The 23,052-nt window shown below is 40.5% G+C and overlaps 1 long non-coding RNA gene across 1 annotated transcript in view; it reads right to left on the bottom strand.

The window, feature by feature from the left end:
- LOC121659665 overlaps positions 1 to 22,864 on the bottom strand; it is a 32,959-nt gene extending 10,095 nt beyond the window's left edge. The window contains exon 1 of the long non-coding RNA XR_006014411.1: positions 22,777 to 22,864. This is a non-coding gene — a long non-coding RNA (uncharacterized LOC121659665). The remainder of the gene's footprint in view (positions 1 to 22,776) is intronic.
- Positions 22,865 to 23,052: the final 188 nt, after the last annotated feature.

Below are 23,052 nucleotides of genomic sequence, written 5' to 3'. Positions count from 1 at the left end.
GAGTATTTTGAGGACACAGCCACAGTATTACCTTGGTGAAGGCTGGGTATGGTATGCATTTGTGCTGTGACTGCTCATAAGCTCTTGGCCCTAGACCTTACTTCTTTGTACATCAATAAAGTTCGGGAATCTGAATACTAGATTTAAAAGTAAGCAGATGATTTAGCAGTTCAGGTTAGCAAACTAAAAAGTTACAGTCTGGAAAATGAATGCAGGAAAACAGGAATTGAACAACTAATTCTGGGTAGTTTACATTTTGAATGGGGACAGAAATTATGAGACTTACAGGTTATAAATCTTTATAGAGTCTGGCTGTCGGTGCAATTAATTATCAATTTGGAATCAGAAAACTCAAAATATGGGCAAGTTCATTAAAACAGGATGATAAATGGAGAACCGGGCAAAAACCTCACTTGTCCTCAAATCACAGATTCCGTAAGAAATCAAATCTCTGCCCTTGAAGAAAGATATTTCGGTCTGTTAAATCCTGGCAAGGGTGATTTGAATCCATCGTGTCAGAAGTATACTCATCCTGCTGGAAGAACTCCAGAAATGAGATTAGCAGTTGTTCAAGCAGGAAGTAATAAAAGCAATTCAGCCTCCTCTGGGGAAAGGTTATACCACAACAACGTGATTTTCCTGGGGTAATGCAGCATTAGGCTGGTAAGTTGATGTCATTGATAAAAGGTAGACTGGAAACTGTGATTACTCCAGTGAAATAAGTTTCACTCTAAGAGAAAAGGCATACATCATTATATATACCTGAAAAATAGTCTGCCAGTATGCCCAAGAAGATAAAATGGCTACAAACACACAGTCGTATAATACAAAAATTTTAGAGATTATATTGATGGCAATAATCCTTCACCCAGAATTTTAGTTATCAAGTGTGAACCTTTACATACGATCCAAAATCCAAAAATGGACAAAAAATAATACTTCATGAGACTTCTAGTTTTGCCCACACAGCTACAGAAAGAAAAGCTGACCCCTGACTCTTTGGCACCCTTGGAGCCCCGTTCTGTTTTGACCTGACACGGCAGAGAAGTGAGGTCCCACAGCCCTCTCCTGTGATGGATCCATAGCTACCAGTGATGCGATTTCACAGTCTTGTACTGTGATGAATGGCTGTAGGATATGTGCAAGTCAGCACCCTAGCCTGCAGCTGGACATGCCACTGAGAAAAGGTATTATTTCAAACAAATGCAGGGTATCTTTTTAAATTATCATTCCTAAAAGAACGCAGAACACAAGAAGCTAAGCTAGTGAGGACGATAAATACAAACTAAGAGTAAAAGCACTGATGGCAATTTGGCAGTCTAAGGAGTACTGGCGGGATGATAATGAATAGGAACTGTTTTTCTAGGCAGTGAATACAGCTACTGTGATTCAGATTTGGAAGCTGTATAAAGGTCTGTAAAGAGTACAAAAAAAATTATTGAGACTCCAGTTCTGAGCAGATCCTATGTGACCCCAGGGGTCAGAGCTTGGTGCTATGATAAAACACCTGACTGCTTAACTGGAATGTTTTCGTATCTATATATAAAATGATTTCTAGGAAGACAGACCTGCAGCTGAGCTATTTATCATTGTTTATGGTTGTTTATGGGCTGGCTGGGTTCAGACCATGTCTCAGGAGCAAAAGTGCTTCCCGTGGCTCTACCTTAAATGTACATATCAGAGTAGACATCCTTTACTCCATGACTGGGACTCTTTCTCTGCATTGGAAACTAAACAAATCTGGACTCTGCAGTGTCAAAGGAGCCCTTAAATGCTCTTACTGGTCCAAAATAGTCCTTTTCCAATTACATGAGCTGTACATTACCAAGTTCAGAAAATGTATGGGCACAACACCTCAAAAGAGCTCTATTTCTACTGTAACAAAGACAACCCCTTTTCCAAGCAACACAGAGACAGACAGAGATTTGACAAAACTACTAATATTTGGAGAGAGAAAAAAAAAAAGAAGGAGGCAGAGGAGTGCAGCTACAGTCTGTAGCTGTTACTCTGATTCAGACAAGGGAGAGATGAGACCCAAATCTAAACAGAGAGAGGCAACAAGCAAAATGTTGGATCTGGAAGGCGTCAGCCAGGAAGCTCAGACTGATTCCAACTAACTAGTAGGCACAGAAAGAAAACAGAGTTGAAATGTAGGAGAAAAGCAGATGAGTCAGGAGAGGAGAAGGAGACCTTAAAGAGGGGTCAGATAAAAACTCCCATAGGGTGGGATACCAAGAAAAAAATATAATGGTTGATGTGCTGAAAGCAGAAGAGAAACTGAGTTGGATGACACAATATTTCTTCTTCCATAAATGTTGTAAAATCTCTGTGCAGAGAAGTTTTCACAAAGCAAGGAAAAATGTGGGCAGAGGGGCTTTTAGAAGCAGTCACAGACAGCTCACTTGGTAGAAATGCAGGGGTGAGGATGAAAAGGGGAGCTACATGGAACAGGCTGAGAACTCTCTTTTGGAACAGACAGATACCAAAACGGTAAGTAGATCTTGGTATTTCCATTGCATACATACACAATGAAAATTCTTTACGAGTTTATGTGATAAGACTACAATCCCAATTATTTTTGAATCATCCACTTAATAGGAGCTTCTGCATTTTGCCAGTATGAAGACTGCAATGTAATTAAATGGGTGTATTAACTGAGTAGATATCATGGTCAAGCAGACATAACCTATTGCAGGGAAATGCCATTGAACTTGCCCCACATAATTAACAACCAATCATCAGCTTGCTCAGGCCCTGCAGAGATGTGCTTTCATTAGCCTGAGCTGGCTATTGATAGCTTCCTGCATTTCCATCACCCCCTGGAGCATGAGGCAGCACTTCACATGTGTCTGCATTCAGGACTGGTTGGTCAGACATGGGGAAAGACTGCTAGGGGCCAGCTGGGATAATGATTTTTAACAGATGAACTACAGAATCCAAGGCAATTATATAAAATTAATTCAGTTTGTTAATCCAATTAAAAATAAGTTTTAGCACCATGAAAAGCAAAGCTTTTTACTGTAATTATATAAATATGCTTATACTAATTATTTTTCTTACCAGAATGTAACAAACAGTGCTTGATGAGTACAGTTCTGTATTATCAGCAGTTTACAAATATCACAGAAATTGTGAAGATTTGAAAGCTCAGTCCTGGTCAAGTGAGAAATTAAGCAAGTCTAAGAAGTTCCCACACAGAGTCAGTAATTGTGTCAGGCTTTTGATTTAGTGGCACCAGAAGTTACTGAAGGTCTACAGCCAGAGAGATTCTCACAATTGAAGAAGCAGCTCCTTGTTTAATAATTTTAGGCTGCCCATGTACACTGGCTCATAGCCACAAGTTTGAAAGTAAATGAGTGCAGCTTTTGTGGGAGTGCAGGAGTAGCTCCTAGTAACTGTGTGATTACTGGGTTTTGGCATTCATCTGATATACATGATCATATATTCTAAGGAGCATATTGATGTTGTAAAAATGTGATAAAATAAGCCTTTAGTAGGCCACCAGTGTAATAATTGCTTCTGCGGTTATTGTGTGCAATATTGCATATCTTTCAGGTTATCAACATGGCAGCGCAAAGAAAATAAATCAAAAACCTTTAAAATAATATAATTCAAAACTGTTATGAAACATCCCATTTCCTAAATTCTACAGGAATAAATACAAATTTATCATCCAAATCCACAGACAATCTTGACAATCTCAATTTACATATCTTTCTCTTCAAATGTAAGGATAAGGATGTCAGAAAGAGGGATACTCCTGAAACAGGATGTATTTTATTTTCAGGTAGCATGAGCAATATACACTGATGCTGACGTGCCTTTCTACCTAGGTAGAAAAGATATAATAAATGAACTACAGTTGTGGACTTTTCAGTGTTGTGACTACATGATAAATACATTTAAAATACGTTTGAAAAGATCCAGGTACTCTCTCTGGCATTTAATTCTCCATCTTTATTCATGTGGTGAGATGTATGGCTCTTTCTGCCTGACTCAACATGGCCACAGTTGCTACACACAAGATACCAACCAGGTGGAAGACCCATATAGCCTTGGCTCCTCATCTTCATTGACTTTTTTCTTCTTCAAGATGTCTCTCTATCATTGGCCTTTCCACAATCACTAAAAATTTTGTGTAACATCCCAATACCTTCCAAGTGTTTTTCACTGCATCTTCACAGTCCTTTCTAAACTTCACAGCCTTGTCTCAGTACTTAACCTACAAGATTCAAACTGCTTCTATCCAAACAAATACAGAAAATATTTGACCGTGTTCCCAAGCACTTGGTAGCTGAAAAACTCTAAGGACTCAGAGGAGGGCTTGAGGAACGTGACAGCTTTTGGGAGGATCATTTCATGGGTTGTGTGCTAATTCTGAAAACTGAAGTAGTCAACCCCCCGATACTTTTTTATGCAGCTGTCTAAGATGGGACTTGAGGTCAGCAGAGGGACTCCTGAGTGTTTTCAGAGCCTGTTGTGCCCTCCTGTGTCCAGAAGCCATTTGGGCGTTCTGCCTCTGGGACTCCTGGATGGACAGACCCTCTGACATCTGCATGTGGGCTCTCTTCGGTTTTGGAAGACTTGCTGAAAATGGTGGTGGCATCTCAACCCTTCCACATCTGGCTGATTTCAGCCCTCCTCTTCTTCTAACTGCAGTAAATATCAACTGCTGAGAAACCCTCTGGAGCCTGCCTCCCCTGGCAGCAAGAATGCTGGCTTCAGACAAATCTTGGCTGTCTCCCAGTGCAGGGCTGTGAGCCCAGACACAAATGAATGACCCTCTTCTGCCATATAGGCACAGGACACGCATTCCTGTTGAAGGAAACTGCTGTGAGGTGAGTTGCTCAGCTGTCCTTGCATTCAGTACGCTAAAATAATGCCCTTGTGTTTTAAGGAAGATGTGTTATGGAGATAGTAGACTTGTGCAAGATGGGTTCAAATAAGCCAGGAATTTTGGGAACTCAAGGAAAGCAGGGCTGTGTATCTCTCCCATCTAAAGTGAGTTGATAGAAACCACAAAACTCTCAGTTATTTCACTTTTCTACCTATTTACACCCTGTGAAAAGCACTTTGCAGCTCCTTGACAAGCATTGTGTCAATCAGAACAAGGTGTCTAAGAGGCATAAGGGGTGCCCAAGTAGTGCCAAGGATCTCCTTCCAAATTGTGGACAACATTCTTCTTACTTCATTAGTTTAAATGACACTGAACTCAAAATATGGTAACTGAGGGAGGGATAAATATATGCAAAGAAATCATTTGCTTGGTTTGCATTTTCTAACCCTATTTCCCCAAAATGGAATACATATGTATATCAATATATGTATGGAATATCAAACATATGGCCATCTATGGCATTTACTTTGGCTGAAGAGGGTGAACGTGCCAATTTTTTTGAATCCTGGTGTAGACCCTTCCTCATGTTTGGATAGTACTTTGTGGGCATCCAATACTGTCAGTTCTGACTCTGGATCCTGGCATCTAAGCACTGCAACTCTGCTTGCCACTGTGTCCTCCTCTGACTTTATTAAGTGTAAGGCTATGACTAGGTCAGCCTGCTGAGATAAGGGAATACCTAGTTTTATGTGTCACTGGCATTTATGGGTTACTGAGATGGCAAAGAAGCTCATTTATGTAATACAGCCTGCACATTTCAATGTGCCCCAAGGGGAGGTATTTGCTGCAAAGCACTGCCAAAAATACATGCTTAAAAAATTAGTAGCTTTGGGGGATAAAAATTGAACTCGAGCTGCTATAAGGATGATTAGCTCCTTAAATCTCTTCTGTGAATCCCATTAAATTCAACTTCTACTGCCTGAAGAGCTTCTGTCCTCTCCCCCTGCCAGCTCCCTAGATAAAGGAGAAGTGTAATGCTGGACAAAATATTCTAACAGAAGGCTTCCCTCACAATTAAAACTGGAGAAACACTCATCAGTTCCCAAATTACATGGGATTTAGCTCTGTGTAGAGACACCATTTCTGACCTGTTTTTGAGCCAGTTTTGCATTCCCTTTACTGACCTGCCGAGTTACTCATGAATACTTGACAGTTACTGACTTCCTACGCAATCTCAGAAGCAACCAAGGAGAATGTTTAGAACCACTGCATTTCCAGAGAGTGCTTTGTTATTGTCTCTTTGTGTAGAAACAAAGAAAAATAGAGTGTAAAATTATTCCCTTTTTTGGGATTAAAGATATTGCAGTACTGTACAATGGCGCAGATGGTGAGAAAAAGGGCCTGTTGCTGAGAATATCTGCTCCCTTTCACAAAAGTTTGAATTCACCATGACCCCATCATCCCTTCTATGTTTAGCTGAGCTTTCTGGACCCTAAAGAGAACCTGGAATCTGAACTGTCTCCAAGATGTTCCCGTGCACACTCAGCTTGTCCTTGTATGCAACCTGAAATCTAAGATGCAGTTTCTCCCCATGTTGTACAACCCTGAACCCCGAGTGTGTATTAACCCTCTGACCTCCCACTGGCACCTGTGGAGACTTTCCACATTCATTTTGATAAAAAGAATAGACACCTAAGTGTTTAAGGCCCAGATTTTAAGAGGCACAGAAGTCCTTAGTGATGCACATAGATAGCTGTGTGGGGTCAAGGGCTCCATAGAATATTATGAGAAGTTGGGACAGGAAGTTAATGAAAAGCACCTGGTAAGGGTCTTGTGGAGCTGAAAAATGAATAATCTCCTGGAAAAAAAAGGGCAAACACATGAGAGAAAAGAAATCTCTCATTTTAATGTGGGATAGACATTTTGAAAAAAATTGTTTGAATGGTTATCAGTTGTATTGCTAATCTCTGGTATTGGGAGCATTTCTCACAAATACAGTCATGCAAAACCATGCAGTTTGTCTAATTGCTCCCTTCATGAGCATGTGGTCACAGTTGAGTTTTAATCTTAACTGTGGCCATTTTTTCCCATCCTTGAATCAAGCGTACTTCCCCAAGCCCTGTATGAACCCTGGGAACACAGGCTGTTGGAGTGCCAGCCAAATCCTCATTAACCCGCTGATTATTCCAATCACATACTGACCAACATGTCTGAAAGGGTCAAGGAAAATAAAGGGCAGGAGAGGGTGGTGATGTCTGCTGGTGATGTAAACCTGTGTCCTCACAGGGGCACTGCAATTTCATCACTGCACCTGACTCCAAAATACACCAACGGGTGTGTGGAATCCTGGAGAATCTAGAGTGTATTCTTGGGAGATAAGGGAACATTTTTTAATATGAAGAGGGTGTCTGGGTTTGCCTCATGATATGTGCATGGATAATCCATTTCTTATGGAATTGGTCTCTTCCATTGTAAGACACTGAAATAATCACCAAATGCCAGATGTGACAAAAAATGTAATCACCCTGGTTTTGACCCCATTTTAAATCTTGTGTTAGCTTTTTATTTAATACACACACTTACAACTGAGCCCAAACAATAAGGAGGTTTTATGCCATCAGAATGAGTACATATTGCGCCTCCAAATCTCATCATTTCAATAAGGGATCTGATGAATAAATAAAATTTAATGTAAGCTCTGTATTAAAAGGTTGCCTGCTTTTAAGTCTCCTTCTCTGACCTATTATCTCAATTGTCTCATGTTGCTACTGCAAAGCAAAGCCTTGATTATATTCATTAGTTTATAGTCCATCTGATGTAATATTTAAAGACATCCAAATCTTATTTATTTTGCTTAGGTCATCACTTTTATTTCCATGTCTAAAGCTTGGTGAAGTTTTGAGCAAACATGACACAGCTTCCTACCAGAAAAGCAGGAAATGCTGCTGGAGGATGGTCTCCTTTGTGGATAAAACCAACTCTGAATTCCTCAGGTCTGGTTTTGCACAGATGCTGGTACAAAACACAAGAGTTCAAGTATCTATCTGAAGGCAATTCATTACAACTCTAAGCACCCCACAGAGTCAATGAGTCCTTAATTTTACCATCAGACAGTTTGTCAAATTCCTCTACTATGTCTTGTACCAAATATAGAATATCTGCTCTCATTACTACTGAAGAGCTCTCAGATGTGATCATTGAGCATGTTTGTAATTAAGTACAGCCTGTCTTTGTTCTAAACTCATTTCTCCAATATTAAAGCAACATGCTCTTCAGTAGCTCATTACTACAGCTGTAAGTTGGTAATGTTTGCAGGGGCAGACAGAGCACTTCAACAGTATATGTGCCATCCTTCCTGAGTTCAGCCTGAGTGATGTCCTGTGGCAATTTTGTCTGAAACAAACCAGTAAAAATGCTTAAATTTTTTAATGAAAATATTGTTATCTAAATTTTCAATTTCTAAATTGCATTTCCTACAGTGTTTTGACTTAGCCATAGTACCAGGATGTTCATGGCATATTTGTAGAGAAAGGATAAATACATATACATGCATTTTACCTAACATGACAAGTCAGAAAATCTGTTTTAAAACCACATTATTGATGTGGGAAAGACATACACTATAAAGTTACAAAGCACTAAAATGAAACTTTTCTACTCAAGCTTAATTTGCTTTTTTAATGCATGGATTATAGTAATTTTGGACAAAATAAGCAAAGACTATTTTCTCCACCAAGATGTTATCTCAGTGAGCATATGCTAAGTAGTATGCAAAGTAGCACTGTGGACCTACTCTGGGAATGGGTTGGCACTATGTAACAGGAAATGTTACTCACAGAGCTTCAACCAGTTGTGTCTGCCTGATGCAGTTTCCCCTGCCCAGGCATTCCTGGTGTCTCCAATAGCCCTAACTGGTAGTTCTCCAATGTCCTCCTTTGCCCTGTCTGGTCCAGTACCACCTTGGTCAGCACATCAAACCTAGCAGGTATTGAGTCAGGCTGCTTCTAGCACAATACCCAGGACCGCAAAGTAAGAAGAAGGGTGTCCTAAGGTTAGGCAAAAAAAGCAGTTTCAAGGAAAGTTTGGCTTGCTACAGGTAATTCTGGGCAAACACAGATTCTCTCTGTTGCTCATGCAACTCAAGCTTGTTACAGAATGGAGTATGAAGCACGTTTGTATGTAAGGATGACACACAGGAGCTCTGAGGTCAAAGCTGTAGTAGTAAATTAAACAGTCTTGGGGTACTGGCACCCACCTGTCTGCACTCATAAGTGATGGCACAGTTTTGATCTGGACCAACAAGCACTCTGACAAACAGTTCACTGGCACCATTCAGAAACTAGCACAGCCAGGGACCTTTCCCAGTAGGCAGCAGCAATGAGGCCACCCTGCTGTACAGAGAGAGATTATAATGATGCCACGGGCAATGTCAGGCCAGCTGGTCTCTGTAACAGACATCAGGCACATTTAATTTTTTTGCCTGAATATATTCTGACTCTGTCGTGCTTATTGCGCCCTGACTCATTACACCTTCAATCTGTAAAAAAGTGGCAGTCTTTACTCACTTGGGCAGTCATTTGCCTGAGTTTGACCAAAATTACAGAAGTAACAGTACAAAAACTATGTCCCCATCTAATGACAAGACCGTTTCCAAAGGATAAAGTCCAAGGGTTTCCTAAAGAGAAACACCATCATTTTAGGAATTTTTTAAAGACTGTATTTGGGCATGGAAAATGTCAAGCTGTATGCCTAAAAAAAATCCTAGTTTGGAAATAATATAAGCAAGCTGAACAAAATTTCCTAATGCAAATATAAGGCGACATTGATAGTACTGTCACTCCAATAATAACACCTGTAGGAAGCTCTTTAGCATAAAGAACATTAAGGCTGTAGAGATTACAATTTTTTTAGTTCCACCAGCACAGCAGCAGAGAGCTCATCAGGAATATTTAACCTGTGGTGTGAGCAGCCCCTCTGTTCTCTCTAGCACACTGCTGGCTACTAATTTATATTTGGGATACATTGAAACCTTAATTTTCAACAACTTTACCTTCCTCTTGGTAAGGCAGAAAACATTGCATTCCTTCTCCAGAATCTCTCTAAAAGGTCAGCTCACCAAGGGGGGCCTTTTGGAAAGCTGCAGGAATAGCATGTGGGCTGCCCATAAGGTGCGCATAGCTGGTGTTCAGCAGCTGTGAGCTGAAAATCAGTATAGAGCTCCAAAAAGACTGCTGCCAGGCTGCTAGCTTGTTGGATTTTGTGTTTGGATTGTTTTTAAATTTTGCTACCTAAAACTGACTTTCTGCTCTTGATTTTTTGCTTTCTGTATATATGGCTTTAAAACTCCCGTTTGCTATGCAGTCATTACTGGCAATTCCATTTTTCATGCTCTATTGATGTCAGGTTTGTACACAGAAGGAGCCTTTCTGGCATGCAGCTGCAGCATTTTGTGGAAATGATTGGGTCTGTTGGAAAGTATCACCTAACAGCACGACAGTGTCACTGCTGATGAGTGAAGTGTGTCCTGATGAGTCTAAAAGTCCTTAATGCAGTTGGACTTAACTGAACACAGCTGATTTTCAGATTCTGCTTGAAAACAGAAACTGAATGGAAAAATAACACGTGATCTCACCCATCACACATGTCCCTGATCTATGGGCGTTTTGGAGCCAGTTACATGGTGTCTCAGTGTTCTCTGCCACTGGCACTGCAGCCCAAGGCCAGACCAGGAGCAGCCTGGCCACAGTCTGAAGTGTTCATCTGCATCTGCTTCCAAGGCAGCCCTTGCTTACCCACACAGGAACAATTTGCATGTTGCTTCAACCTAAACGCTGGGGAAATGAGCAGTGACTTTTGCACTTCCTTCTAATTTGCACTCAGTCTGTTCTCTGATCTTTGTTTGTCTTGTATTTCTGCTGTGTTATGGAATACCTAACAGCTGTTTGGGTTCTCTTGCTTGGAGCACCTGCTTCTTTCGAGGAGACAATTTAAATCATAGTAAGGGGATATATTGTCGTTCTCACTGTTAACTCCAGAGAGCAATAACCCTGTGGCATTCTGGGATCCGCTCGTTTACCCACCTGTGCATTTGTCTCTTTGTGGCTATATTGTTTATTTATAATGCAATTTCAGTGACTGCGGTCTGGAACATATCAGTTATCTGGGGGTCACTGGAAAATAAGTAAATATGCACATTAAATATTGATGAATCATTTTTCCTACTGTATTTAAAAAGCTAAGCTGGAAATTAGGAGCTTCATCCAGCAAATTTCACCATGTAGGTAGTTTCATTAACCTCATCAGCAATGGGAGGCCTTTGTGTGTAAGGGTCTTTTCAATCTTTGTGTGAGACAGTGACAAGAAAGTGAATAAATTTCTCTAAAAATGTCTGAATTTCAGTGCTTAGCAGTTTAGGGGAACACAACAGTTTTATCTGTGATGCATTTTAGCAAAGCCACATTCAGTGTATTACTTTTTAAAAACATGCTGATACTTAGGAAATACAAGCATGTGTTTAGCTGAGTAGTTACAATGCAATAGTGTTGCACACCAAATTTACAAACACTCCACAGTGCAAAAAACATTTAATATTTTTTACAAGGTATAGTATCTTTATTTTTTCCCCCATTTAGCAAGATTATGGGGTTTTGCCTTGGAAAATCCATGGAAACTTGTTAGGGATTCAAAATTTCATGGTAAAGAACAGGAAAGTATTGCAGCTGTTACAAAAGGAGTGGAATTAACTAATATCTCTTTCTCCACACAGTCTTTTTTCATCTTAACATGAGTTCCAAGGAGTTATGTAAAAACATATTTATAATGAAGCTCTAGGGACTGCTGAATAACACCCTCTTGTACAGAGAAAGGTTCTTCAACTGGCTATTTCAGGACTCTAATGCATCTGGGTAATATACATTGAAGTCTCAGAAATCTTCTTGTGATCCTTTTCTGTGTTATATACAAACTACTTATTTCCTGTCAAACTTGATGGGGTTTTTTAAGATGGCTAAGAGAAATACAGTCCGATGCTGTGTATATTTTCAGGGGTTTGTGTGTAGGGCAAATTTCTAAAAGGTGATCTTTGTTCATCTTGATTGGCTTCTGTATTCTGGATCCTCAAGCAATCAAAAACCAATTACAGCTTTATGCACTTGAGAAAACATTGTGTCTAGTAGCCCCAGAGCTAAAAGTTTTATTCTATTTTTCTCCTGCAAGTGACTGAGAATGATTCCAGCACTGTGAATAGTACAACTCAGAATGGAACCTGGTAACTAAATGCTTCTGCTAAGTGGGTACATACATTGCAACCACTGGCATGAGATCTGACTGTCATAGGCAATCCCAGAACAGAACGCTGTAATAAAAGAGAGAGAAATATACTGGGGGCAAATGCTGAAGAGGGAGCAGGCGAGAAGAAGAAAGAAGGGGGAGGTGGAACTGCCAGGAGTTATGGAACCAGTCAGGATGCCTGACCCTTCAAGGGAAGCACTGGTAAAAACCTGTATATCTGGTAGGGTTTCAGTGCTATATTGTTTAACACAGTTGCTGAGTCCAGAGGAAAAGAAAACTATGGGATTTTGTAGGAAGAAATTTAATTTTTTAGAGGAAGGCAGGGTTAAATACTCAAACACTGAAGGTAAAGAGTGCATTCTACTCTTTTCTCAATTAAAAAAATGTGTTTTACTGAAAATCCTGACATAGGAAAGGGAGACACTTTCAAGAAAAAAAATCTTAGGACATGCTCCTTCCTCTTAGATTATTTTTTTAATGATTAAAAAATTGATAATGAATATGTAACTCTAGACATAGCATGAACCTGACCTTCACAATTCATCTGGAGGGCCCAAGGGAAGAAATATTATGCTTTTCAATCTACGTGGTCATTCTAATTCAAAATAAACACCCATACATGGCAGTCTCCATCAAAAGACTCTTAAGCTGAAAGACATTTGCCCTGATTTTACACATTAATTCTTTGGTTTTAACATCATTTGCATGATACTTCTTTCCTAGAGGGTCAGTCATTTCAACTTTATTTATAATCTCTACTTCCTAGTTTTTTCTGCAGTTGGCAGCTGTAGGAGTTAACTGAAAGGTGAAGTGAGGTCTCCCTATTACCTTCTCTTTCAAACAGCTGCTGGTCATCACAGTTGTTTGTCTAATACTGCTATGTCAATACTGTTGGACTCTGAATACAGACACACCAGATAAAGTTTTTCTTAGAAAATGAGGATATTTGCCATGCAGAGCTATCTGAGCTATGCATCAAGTCTTCATCTAGTCAATGGAGAAAAATAAGCACTTCTGTTCATATCACCCTGATAAGGACATCTGCAATAAGTTAAATGAACTACATCCTAGTTTCTCTGCTCACTGTGAATGGAGATCAGCATGAGTTGAGTGGTTGTAGGCATTTATACAGTAGACACGAGAAAGTGGGTGAGATTAATCTAGACACTGCCTTGACATTTCCAGCAGTTTTGTCTGTTTCAAAATTGACAGGTCATGATATGGCTGAGCAGGTCCCAGGCAGATCAATAAATGAAGTAGCCACTGTTTGTGTTGCACTATCTTCTTACAGAAAGTAGCAGGTGTTTCCATCACCATTCAGTTAATGCAAAGTAATACAGGCAAAATAAACTTTTACAGCTTCAGAATACAATATTGCTATGGCCTGGATAACCTAAAAGACACATGGTACTTGTGAAGACACCCAGGACTTGGTTTTGCTATTGCCTATGGCTCTTGAGACAGGAAAACAGTCTAGCTGAGATTTAGACATCAATAAAGCAATCAATCACAAGGCTGAAGGAGCTTTAAAGGGATCACCTGCTACAGACAAACTCCTGAGGTGAGGTCTTCTTTGGTGAGATTATTTTTGCCTCTACAAACTCCCAAATTGGAGACTTTAAACCACTAGTATTTAAGCTGATGCTTCCTAGTTGTAATTTATAGCCACTACTTCTTGTCTTCTCTACCACGGGCTTGAACAACAGGTGAATCCCCTTCTCTTCCACCTTTTCCATAATAGACTGCTGTCGTCACCAGCTAGTTCCTCATTCTCTAGGCTAAACAATCCCATTTTGTCTGATTTTTTCATATGACACAATGTCTCTTCTCAGCATGTCTCAGCTCTGTCCAGCTGCTCCACATCCATTTGCTGTCATGTCCAAAAACAAACATGGTACTGTTATAAGACCTTGCCAGACCTGTGGTGGGTGGAAGGACTGGCTTACAAATTGTGCATGTTGTTGTTTCTAAGTCCCATCACAATGTTTGATTTTCTTCCAGCACTACAGCACTGTTCACCTGTGCTTGGGAATCATCTTGGATAACCCACAGATCCTTTCCTACAGTACACTGGTTTTCTTCAGATGGATTCTCCACTCATCCACTCTACTTTGAAGTAACACCTGTCCTCTGTCAGGTTAACTCACTGCCATCTAGACCATCTTTGAATTTAGTAAGTGTGATGGGTCTTTGCATGTATTGTTCTCCTGGCCTCCCACCCCTTTTCTCCATCTCTGATGGCCAATGTGGTTTGTCCAAAGATGCGAACACCAGGTGGGTATTGCAGGAGGAACTGTCTAGGAGGTCACATAATTAACGTGCTCCAGAGATGGGAGAGGAAGTGTTTGCCATTTACTTTGGCCTACATAAGGGTATAAAATCCTGCTGGAGACTGGGCCAAGGGGGCAAACTGGTTTCCTAAGGTTACAGGCAGCTTCTCTGTGGACTGCCCCCTCCACACACATCCCTGCAGGGACTCCTGCAGGGTGTGTTCAGCCCAAAGATAGGAAACACTCCCTCTTGTATGCATGAATGAAAAGCACCAAGGTCCAGTCAAATAGGGAGATAAAATCCTGAAGTAGCTACACAGATGCTTTTTTTCTTTGTAATTGTGAATTCTACAAGGCCAAAGATTGTGAACCTGTATATTTCTAGCTAAACCAGCTTATATTATAACCCTTTAGACATAAACTGTTGACCAAATCTGAGACTAAGTGGACTGAGCCACACCTAGAAGTTTAGAAAGCAAGGGGGTCTCACAGAAGCTCATGATTAAACAGGAGGGACCACAACCTGAGTGCAGTATAATCCATTTAATAGATGATAGAGTTGCTATTTACATGCCGCACTGGAAATATTTAGATACTGTATTAGCAATAAATCTAATCACAATCATCCACATAATCACTGTGTCCTATTTCTTGTGTCTGGCCGAGAGCCTTCTCTCCACTATTCTGCCACTGTAAGCCATGTAGTATTCTCTATCGCACCTCTCAACAATGCAAATATTAACACCATGCCAGGGCAGGCCCTTGTCACATCTCTCAGACACCTTCCCATTTTGACTCCGAGTCACTGCTAATTACCCTGAGTATTCTTTTCCCACTGCTTTTGTAGGCAGGCAACAGCATTTTTATCTAAATCATCTTCCCCAATTTTCTCAGTATCTATCATGAGGAACCTTAAAAAACTCCTAGTACTTGATATCAGCTGCCTTTTATCTTTCCTCAAGGTAGGTTAGGCTGCTGTATGAGGAGGTTAGACCAGTCTGTTACAATTTGGTCTTGACATATCTGCAGAGAAGCAGACAGGTAGGTTAACAAAAGGACCTAAGTGCCACCTAACTGTCATTTCAGGTATCTATTGTACCGTACAAACTCATAGCTTCTCATAACTTACATTCCCTGGATTTTATGTTTCTTCTGGGAAGTGTGTATTTTCTCAAATACAGCCTGCACCCTAGTAACATTTAGCTCCTAAATCCCAGCAGGATTGAGAGTCTCTAACTGAAGCTTTGTGGAAAATAAATGAAGATTTAATGGGAGAGATATGAAGAAGAAGAAATTATGCCATTCATCCAGGATAGAGACCTTCAAGTTCTGCTTGCCATTCAGAACAGTTTCTGTATTTTCCATTAGAATGTCACTGGATGAAAAAAACCCAAAACAGATGGATAATAGGCTGAATTTAAATTTTTCTTTCCAAACTACCCTTGTAACAGAGCAATTGTGTGCATTGCAGTGTAATGACACAGCTTGTTGCAATTAGTCACAAAAATGTTAGGAACTAGAGAGGCATTAATTGTCAACTGTAATTGTTGGGGTTGTTTGCCCCCTGAGGTATTGTATCTGCTAAGCACAAAAGGCACCAAACCACCAAGAAACAAATCCTAACTTCACTGGAGCATTTTCTTACCTCTCCCTTTATTTCTTTACTTTTGTGTCTTTTTAGAAGAAAAATACCTTGCTTAAAAAAACATGAGTGAAAAAAGTATAATCTTTTGAGTAGAAGTTTCTGGTCGAGTTTAAAGATTAGCCTTTTATTAGAAGATCTCAACTACTGAGCAACCAATTTGCATCAGTCCCATGAGAATTCTTTAGATTAAGTTTGTCATGTATTTCTGAGAAGATTAAAGACTTTTTGGAGCTCAAAAAGAAAAGATCTTATTGGATGAAAATTAGGACATAGTCCTTTTCATTATTTTCTTCCTGATGAAAATTGTTCCAAATCCATTTGTACACAGGAACATGCATACACGCCTGCATCTACCTCGATATCATCTATCTCTCTCTATCATCTATCTATATCTTTAACTGTATGCATACGCAGTCAAGACAATGTGAACAAACAGATTTCAGATATGGATGGAGATTTCAGGGTTGTAGCCTTGTCATTAGCACTAGCAGGTATGTGACAGATTTCTATGTCCCTCATGTTGTAGCTGTAGGGCTACGGCATGCTTTTCAGCATCTACATTGTCACATAAGAGCTTGTCATGCATGGCATTCATGCTCAATCTTCTCAAGACCCAAGGAAAGAAAGGCTGTAGCACAACTTCTGAACCCGATGTAGCTGACGTTAGGATACCTAAGACAGGATATTAAGAAAACAAAGATACAGAGAAAATGTGAAATTTAAGCAGGGCTGCTCTGCTAATGAAATAAGAATTAAAACTAAGTGAAGATGATGGTAGTCTTTGGTGAGGTATTTTTGATGCTGCTCCAGTACATCATTTTGATACACCTTATCTCCTGTACTGGTGATCATCAGGAAAATGTGCTTGCAAGCAGTAAACTTAGCTGCATCTTTACCACTGCACTGATATTGTGGTTGTTTCGTTTTAGACATTTGAATGGTAAAATCTTCTCAGAGGAGCTTTGAAAGCACTGCAGCACTCCAGCCTCAACATAGGTACGCCCCTAGTCCCCAGCTGAAGACAACAGCAGTAACAAAGAAGCCACCCACTATTGATCTTGGTGGCAACTAACAGCAGAGATAACAGTGGACACACAATTTTTAACACTAATCTTTCTTCCATTTCCTCTCATGATCAGGCAGGGCTGTATCAGCTTCTGTGGCTTGTCCTGTCAGGCAGATTTCAGATAAGATTTAGGAAAAGGAAGTTAAATCCCACATTGGTAATAAGCAATGACTGGCAAGTAAATATAAATGTACTAAAAGTCCAAGGCATCTGCCACACCCTAGGGGAAACATCCAATACTAATGCTAAGTATATAATACACAAGTATCTACTGTGACTGAGAGTATTCCATAAGAAATGCTCCTTCTAAAAGAGCTTCTTAAAATATCATCAAAGAATAGTTCAATACTGTTCAGAAAACTGGAGCATGCTGTAGCCTCTACAGATATGCTGAACCCTACTGCACAGAAATTCCTCTTCTTTGAAGTAAATTAATTCTTTCTTTTTGTATGTCTGATGAATATTTTATTTTTAAAAGCAAATAAAAAGTGACAAAGAAATATGCTTTATGTATTTCCCTCACACGATGCTGAAAGAACACAAAAATCCAGAGGCCAAAGTAAAGCTTATGCTTGCATTATTACTGAGGTTTGAATAAAGTGGCTTTCTTGGAAATCTATTTTCTTGTGAAAGCCTTACACTGCATGATTTCAATAGCAGAAAGTGCTTAAAAGAAGTTATCAAGACAGGAGAACTAAGCTCCATACCTTTCACAGTCTATATGTTACTGTGCAAGCCACTTCAGTCATTTTTATTTTCAAAGACAGACAATGTGTTCTTTATTCTCCATTCAACCAGCTTGAAGCGCCAGTCTCAGCCCTGATTTTAGGTAATCTTATCTGCCTTCTCCCTTGCCTATAAAGAATATGGAAAATACTTAGCATTTCTGAAAAAAATCAGGGTATCTAGTTGCTGAGATATTTGCAGTATATTTAGTAATTTCCACTTGTCATTTTTTATCTTAGATGCATATACTGAAATGATGATACCAAAATCTTGTCATACTTGTATTTTTGGAAGGAAAGTTTTGAAGACAGGAACCTTGGAGAACATTGGGAACTGCACTCATAGTCACAACGAAAAAAGAAGAGGAATTTTTACTTAGCACCGCTTAGCTGTAAATTATGCCTAAATCAGTTGATTGTTTTGAACATAAGGAAGTATTACAGAGATGTTGTATCACATATATTCACTTTTTATAGTGAATGAGACAGGAATTCTTAGAAGAAAACCCACTAAGCCCTTGCAAAGCTCTAATGCATAAGAGTAGGGTGAGAAAACTAAGGTAACACAATACCTCTTAAATTTAAAGACTTGCAACAGCAGTAAGTTCTAGTACTCTCTTTGCATAGTGTTCATGCAGATTTTCACATATACTTAAAGAAAACTGAAAAATCTTCTCTATATATGAAACGGTCAGTAAACTGCAGAATTTGTGTTCATGACATGATGGTCTCTCACCTGGGCTAAATGACTAACTGTGGGCATCAACAGCAATCAATAGAATCAATGTCACAGGAGAGAAATGGCCAATACAAGGCTATGCAATCTACTTTCTAAAAACATCTGTTTTGGTTTTCTCCTTTGTTTTGCTATGATGAGAAGGCTGTGTCTATGCATCTGGCTATATGCATCCATGCAATATGGACTAGACTGGTGAGAGGTTGTACTTTTGACTCTGGAGAGAATCTGGGCAATTTCTGCTTCTCTGAAGTTGCACTTGAGTCGCCTGTGCTGAGGTACAAACTCGATATCCTGGTAATAGCTCATACAGAAAAGAATTTCAAGGAAAAGTCAAGTATTTTCATTTGTGGGGTTAGATTCATGGGAAAGTTGAGATCTGCCTGCTGAGAGGAAAATCTAATTTTATATTCACCCAACCCATGACACGATGTGACTGCTTCTTAAACAAACTCCAATGCAATTTAGAGCAACCTAATGTCCAAAGTTGGAGTGGTATCCAGAGCATATGGTACCAGTCAGTGATCAACAGAGTGTAAATATATTATCATGTCACCCTCTTAATTTCTCTCCTGCTACAGTTTTTTGTCAGATATTAATATTTTTGTTTGTACAAAAAACCTGTCTGAGCTCTAAGCTACTTTTTTTGCCAGACCTCAAATTCTTAATCCCTTCTGAGGAGGGATATAGGGACAGTATTCCCATTACAAGAATGGTTGAAAAAGTTGTTTCTCATTAAAAGTATCTAATTTTATCCTTTAGCATCCTCAAAAATGTCTGAATCATTTTCCAGAAACATTTGACTCATGAAAGAGATCAAGCATAGGAAATAACAGCCTCAATGATTAAACTTCAAGCTATTGAGAATAGACTCATATGATACAGAATCTAATCTCAACGTTCATTCTTGCTGTATGTTCTATTTTAAGCTCTATAATTAAAATTACCTTTCTGATGTGTTTCATCCACTCTGAAAAGCTTGGAATTCAAAACCAGTAGTGTTCAGCTCAGTTAAGTCTGGCTTTAAAACTTCTTTGCATTTGAAAATATTTAATATGATGGGAAATATTTTGCATCATTTGGGAGCAATGAAAAGGAACTTGCATGTGTCAATTTCATGGATGATAGGCTTGGGTATAGCCAGAGTTCAAATTATCTCTGCAAATATACATCTGGAATTCAAATAACCATGGATTTTAAAATGGATTGTTAGCATTGTTCGACTTTTTTCAGCAGCATAAGCTGCAGTGAGACTCTTCAAAGGAATACTCTTAATCTATTTTAATGCATTATCCTCAACCAGGTAAGACTCCATTGCCACAGAGTTGAAGGGCAAATTAATTGTTTTTTGTAAAATTTGCAGTTGGAACATGATATTCATTCTTTGCTTTTAGTAGTATCTCAAGGCAGCATTGGAGTATGGAGTAACATATGGTCATTTCTGTATGCTTACAAGAAAAGCCATTTTTCAAATAAACAGCCATTACCAAAACAATAGGGGCTTCTAATCTCATTAATCCTCTAAAAGATTGCTGGGACTGGGTAGGGATATATAAAGCTCATGCTGGCCTCTGTCTCCATTTTATTACAATAACAGAAAGCTCTTGTCCCTGCTTCATATTCCCTACCCCCCCTTCCTCCCACGGTGGATGCTGTAAGTATTGTGAAAATACGAAGTGAGGTCAGTGGTTGCTGTTCCTCCACAAGTGCTGCAGGCTGCAGCTATTTCTATTTCATCCTTATGTTTGGATCCCAAATGACTTGTGACTCTTTCTAGGGAGCAAATTCCTCACAGGAATCAAGTACCCAGGGATGTAAGTATGTGTATGAACTAAAATATACATTGATCATAGGGAGAGTGTTACAGAATAATGACCAGCTGATGATTACAAATGCACAGTGTGCTGAAAGCACTCTGTTTGTGCTTTTTGCATGTCTTCTGTTCCTGTTCTGCTTTATTGACTCCCTGACTCTAGTGAAGGATGTTTGAATCAAGCAAAGGGAGAGACAGAGATGTTCTGTGCAGTGCAGAGACACCCACTGGTATATTTAAGTAAAAAATTACCCTGCCTCAAAACGTGTAAGACAGCCATCTTAACTTCTGGCAATGAAATCAGAAACTGAAATTACTGAATATTAGGGAGGAACACCCTTCAGAGACTATTGTAAGTGTTAAATGCACGGTGGCAGTACATAACAGCCCATGCTGTACATCAAAGCAGGCCAGCATTTCCTTCAGCAAACCATCCTAGAGCTGACTTTGTGGTTTAGAGCTTCTAGCAGCAAAATGCAGCCTAAGGCAACTGAATGCCATTCAGAGCAGTCGTAAGACTGCTCTAAATGCTGGCAAGGGCTGAAACAGTTTTATAGTCCTCACCACAAGAAAGCAGTTAAGGTCAGTCTAAAAACTGATGTCCATGTGAGATCTGTGCCAGAGATTCAAAGGTCACTAATACTTCAAACGCCTTCTGTTTCATGACTATATACTGTGCCAATATGCATAATCTAACCTCTTTAATATGCTGTTCAGTCATTATTTCCCATTTTTTTCTGCACCCTTGCTACCAACCAATTTTCTCCCTGGCAAATAATCTCTGTCCCTGCTGCTTCGAGAGCACACCAATGGTGACAGCTCTTTTCCTCTTCTGAATGTTTGTGTACACATACAATGATCAGTATTGGATTAAGACACAGGAATTACAGACCCAAGTCTAAATATCCAACTCTGGAATGATTAAATGAAAATCTATTGGGTTGGAGTTTTATATGAACTATTTTTTTTATCCTTGAACAACAAGCTTCTGACCCATATGGTTGTGAGAGTATGAGCTCATTGAACTTGACATAACCGTATTTGGTGCTATCAGCAAACAGAAAAGCCATAAAGTCAGTGCTATCTTGTGTTTTAGAGTTCACATCCTTTCAGATATGTGAGAACTACCCAAGATGACAGCTAGAAGTGAAGCAGTCCTCCCCTCCTTACTTCAAGTGGCTGGAAAAAAAAAATGACTTTAGATGTCTCTCTACTGCAGAAATCTGATTTTTCATAAGGGGAAATGTATGTTGCTTTGGTGTTACTCCCAACATAAGGATTGATCGTGAAGCAACAAGGGGCCTCAGTAAGAGGGCCTTGGACTAGATGAAGTTTCTCACTCTCTGGTCATTACTGTCATGCAGGTGGTGCAACCTAGTCAAGTGTTATTTCTGCTGTGCCTGCTTGTAACTGTGTCTTATCTGTCACTCTCTGTAAATGTAACATGTCATGGGGTTGCAGCCCCTGCTACCATCAAAAATTGTGTTTAATATATAGGGTGAACTCATGTATCAAAATTTTGCATGTTTTACGTTCCATCCCTCATGAGTCCTTCCTGCAACAGTCATCAGAAATTTGGCAGCTCGTGACTCTTCAGTGGATTGTATCTCCACTTCTCTGGACCTGTTTACTTTTCAGCCTCATATCTTTTTTTTTTCCCCCTACGGGAATTTTGATTTGTGCAATTTATAATGTGGAAAATACCATAAGACTTGGGCTCAAGGGACAAGTAGAGGCTTTAAAAATAAGTATCTAGTCTTTGTGGTAATGAAAAAGAATTAAGAATTGTGGTCCTATATGGAAGATGCAAAGTTCAGAAAAGAAATTGAGGCTGAAGACAAATCGTGTCATTTCAAAATCATTCTCATAGTTTGTTAGGAAGGTGTTAATTGAAAGTTTGAACCTGGCATTGCCGAGCACATCCCTCGGGGGTCCTGAGCATCACGACCGCACCCTTGAAGTCTATCCCGTTTCCCAGCTCTTTTTTGATGCAGTCCGTGGATGCCGGCGCAGTTGAGAGCCACGCTCGGGGGTAGAGGCAGCACCTTAACTTGGGCTTCACCCGCGCTTTGGGCATGTGCAGCGCGCACGGCTGTGCCCGTGTCAGTCCGTGCCTGTGCCTGTGTGTCTGTGACCACGCGTGAGTGCGTCTCTGTGACAGCGGCAGCCCGTGCCGCACAAGCTCCCTGGACAGCGCGGGGTGCTGTTCCATCTGCAGTCATGTGTCACAGACAGCGGGACGGGCGCGGATGGAGGGATGCCGAGCACCCTTCGCCTCCAGCCCTGCTCACCTTCGCCCCTCCCGCTCTGCAGAGGCCCCTCTCATCCCGCCCCCCGCCCACCTCAGCCAGGGCTGCCGCCCGGTGCGCGCCTCCGCCGCGCGGCACTCCTCACCCCGCTTTCACCACACTGCTTCCGTCCAGCTGTCCTCCCGCTCCTCGGGAACAGGGGACACGAGCACCTATTCCGGCTCGTTCGCTCCCCCGCTCTCCCCTCACCTCTCCCGCTCTCCCTCACCGCCCCGCTCGCGCGCGCGCCCACTCGCTCGCGCGCGCACGAGTGACATCACCCCCGTCCAATCAGCCGTCGCCGCTCCCCGAGCCCCGCTCGGCCCCGCTCGGCCCCGGCGGCCCCGCGCGCGGCCGGGGCGGGGGCGCGCGGGCGGCTGTC

The sequence above is a fragment of the Corvus kubaryi genome, unplaced genomic scaffold (assembly GCF_017639235.1).
Source record: "Corvus kubaryi isolate FWS band 111438036 unplaced genomic scaffold, C.kubaryi_AGA036_p1.0 137, whole genome shotgun sequence".
Classification (NCBI taxonomy): domain Eukaryota; kingdom Metazoa; phylum Chordata; class Aves; order Passeriformes; family Corvidae; genus Corvus; species Corvus kubaryi.
This window is presented reverse-complemented; position numbering and strand designations above follow the sequence as displayed.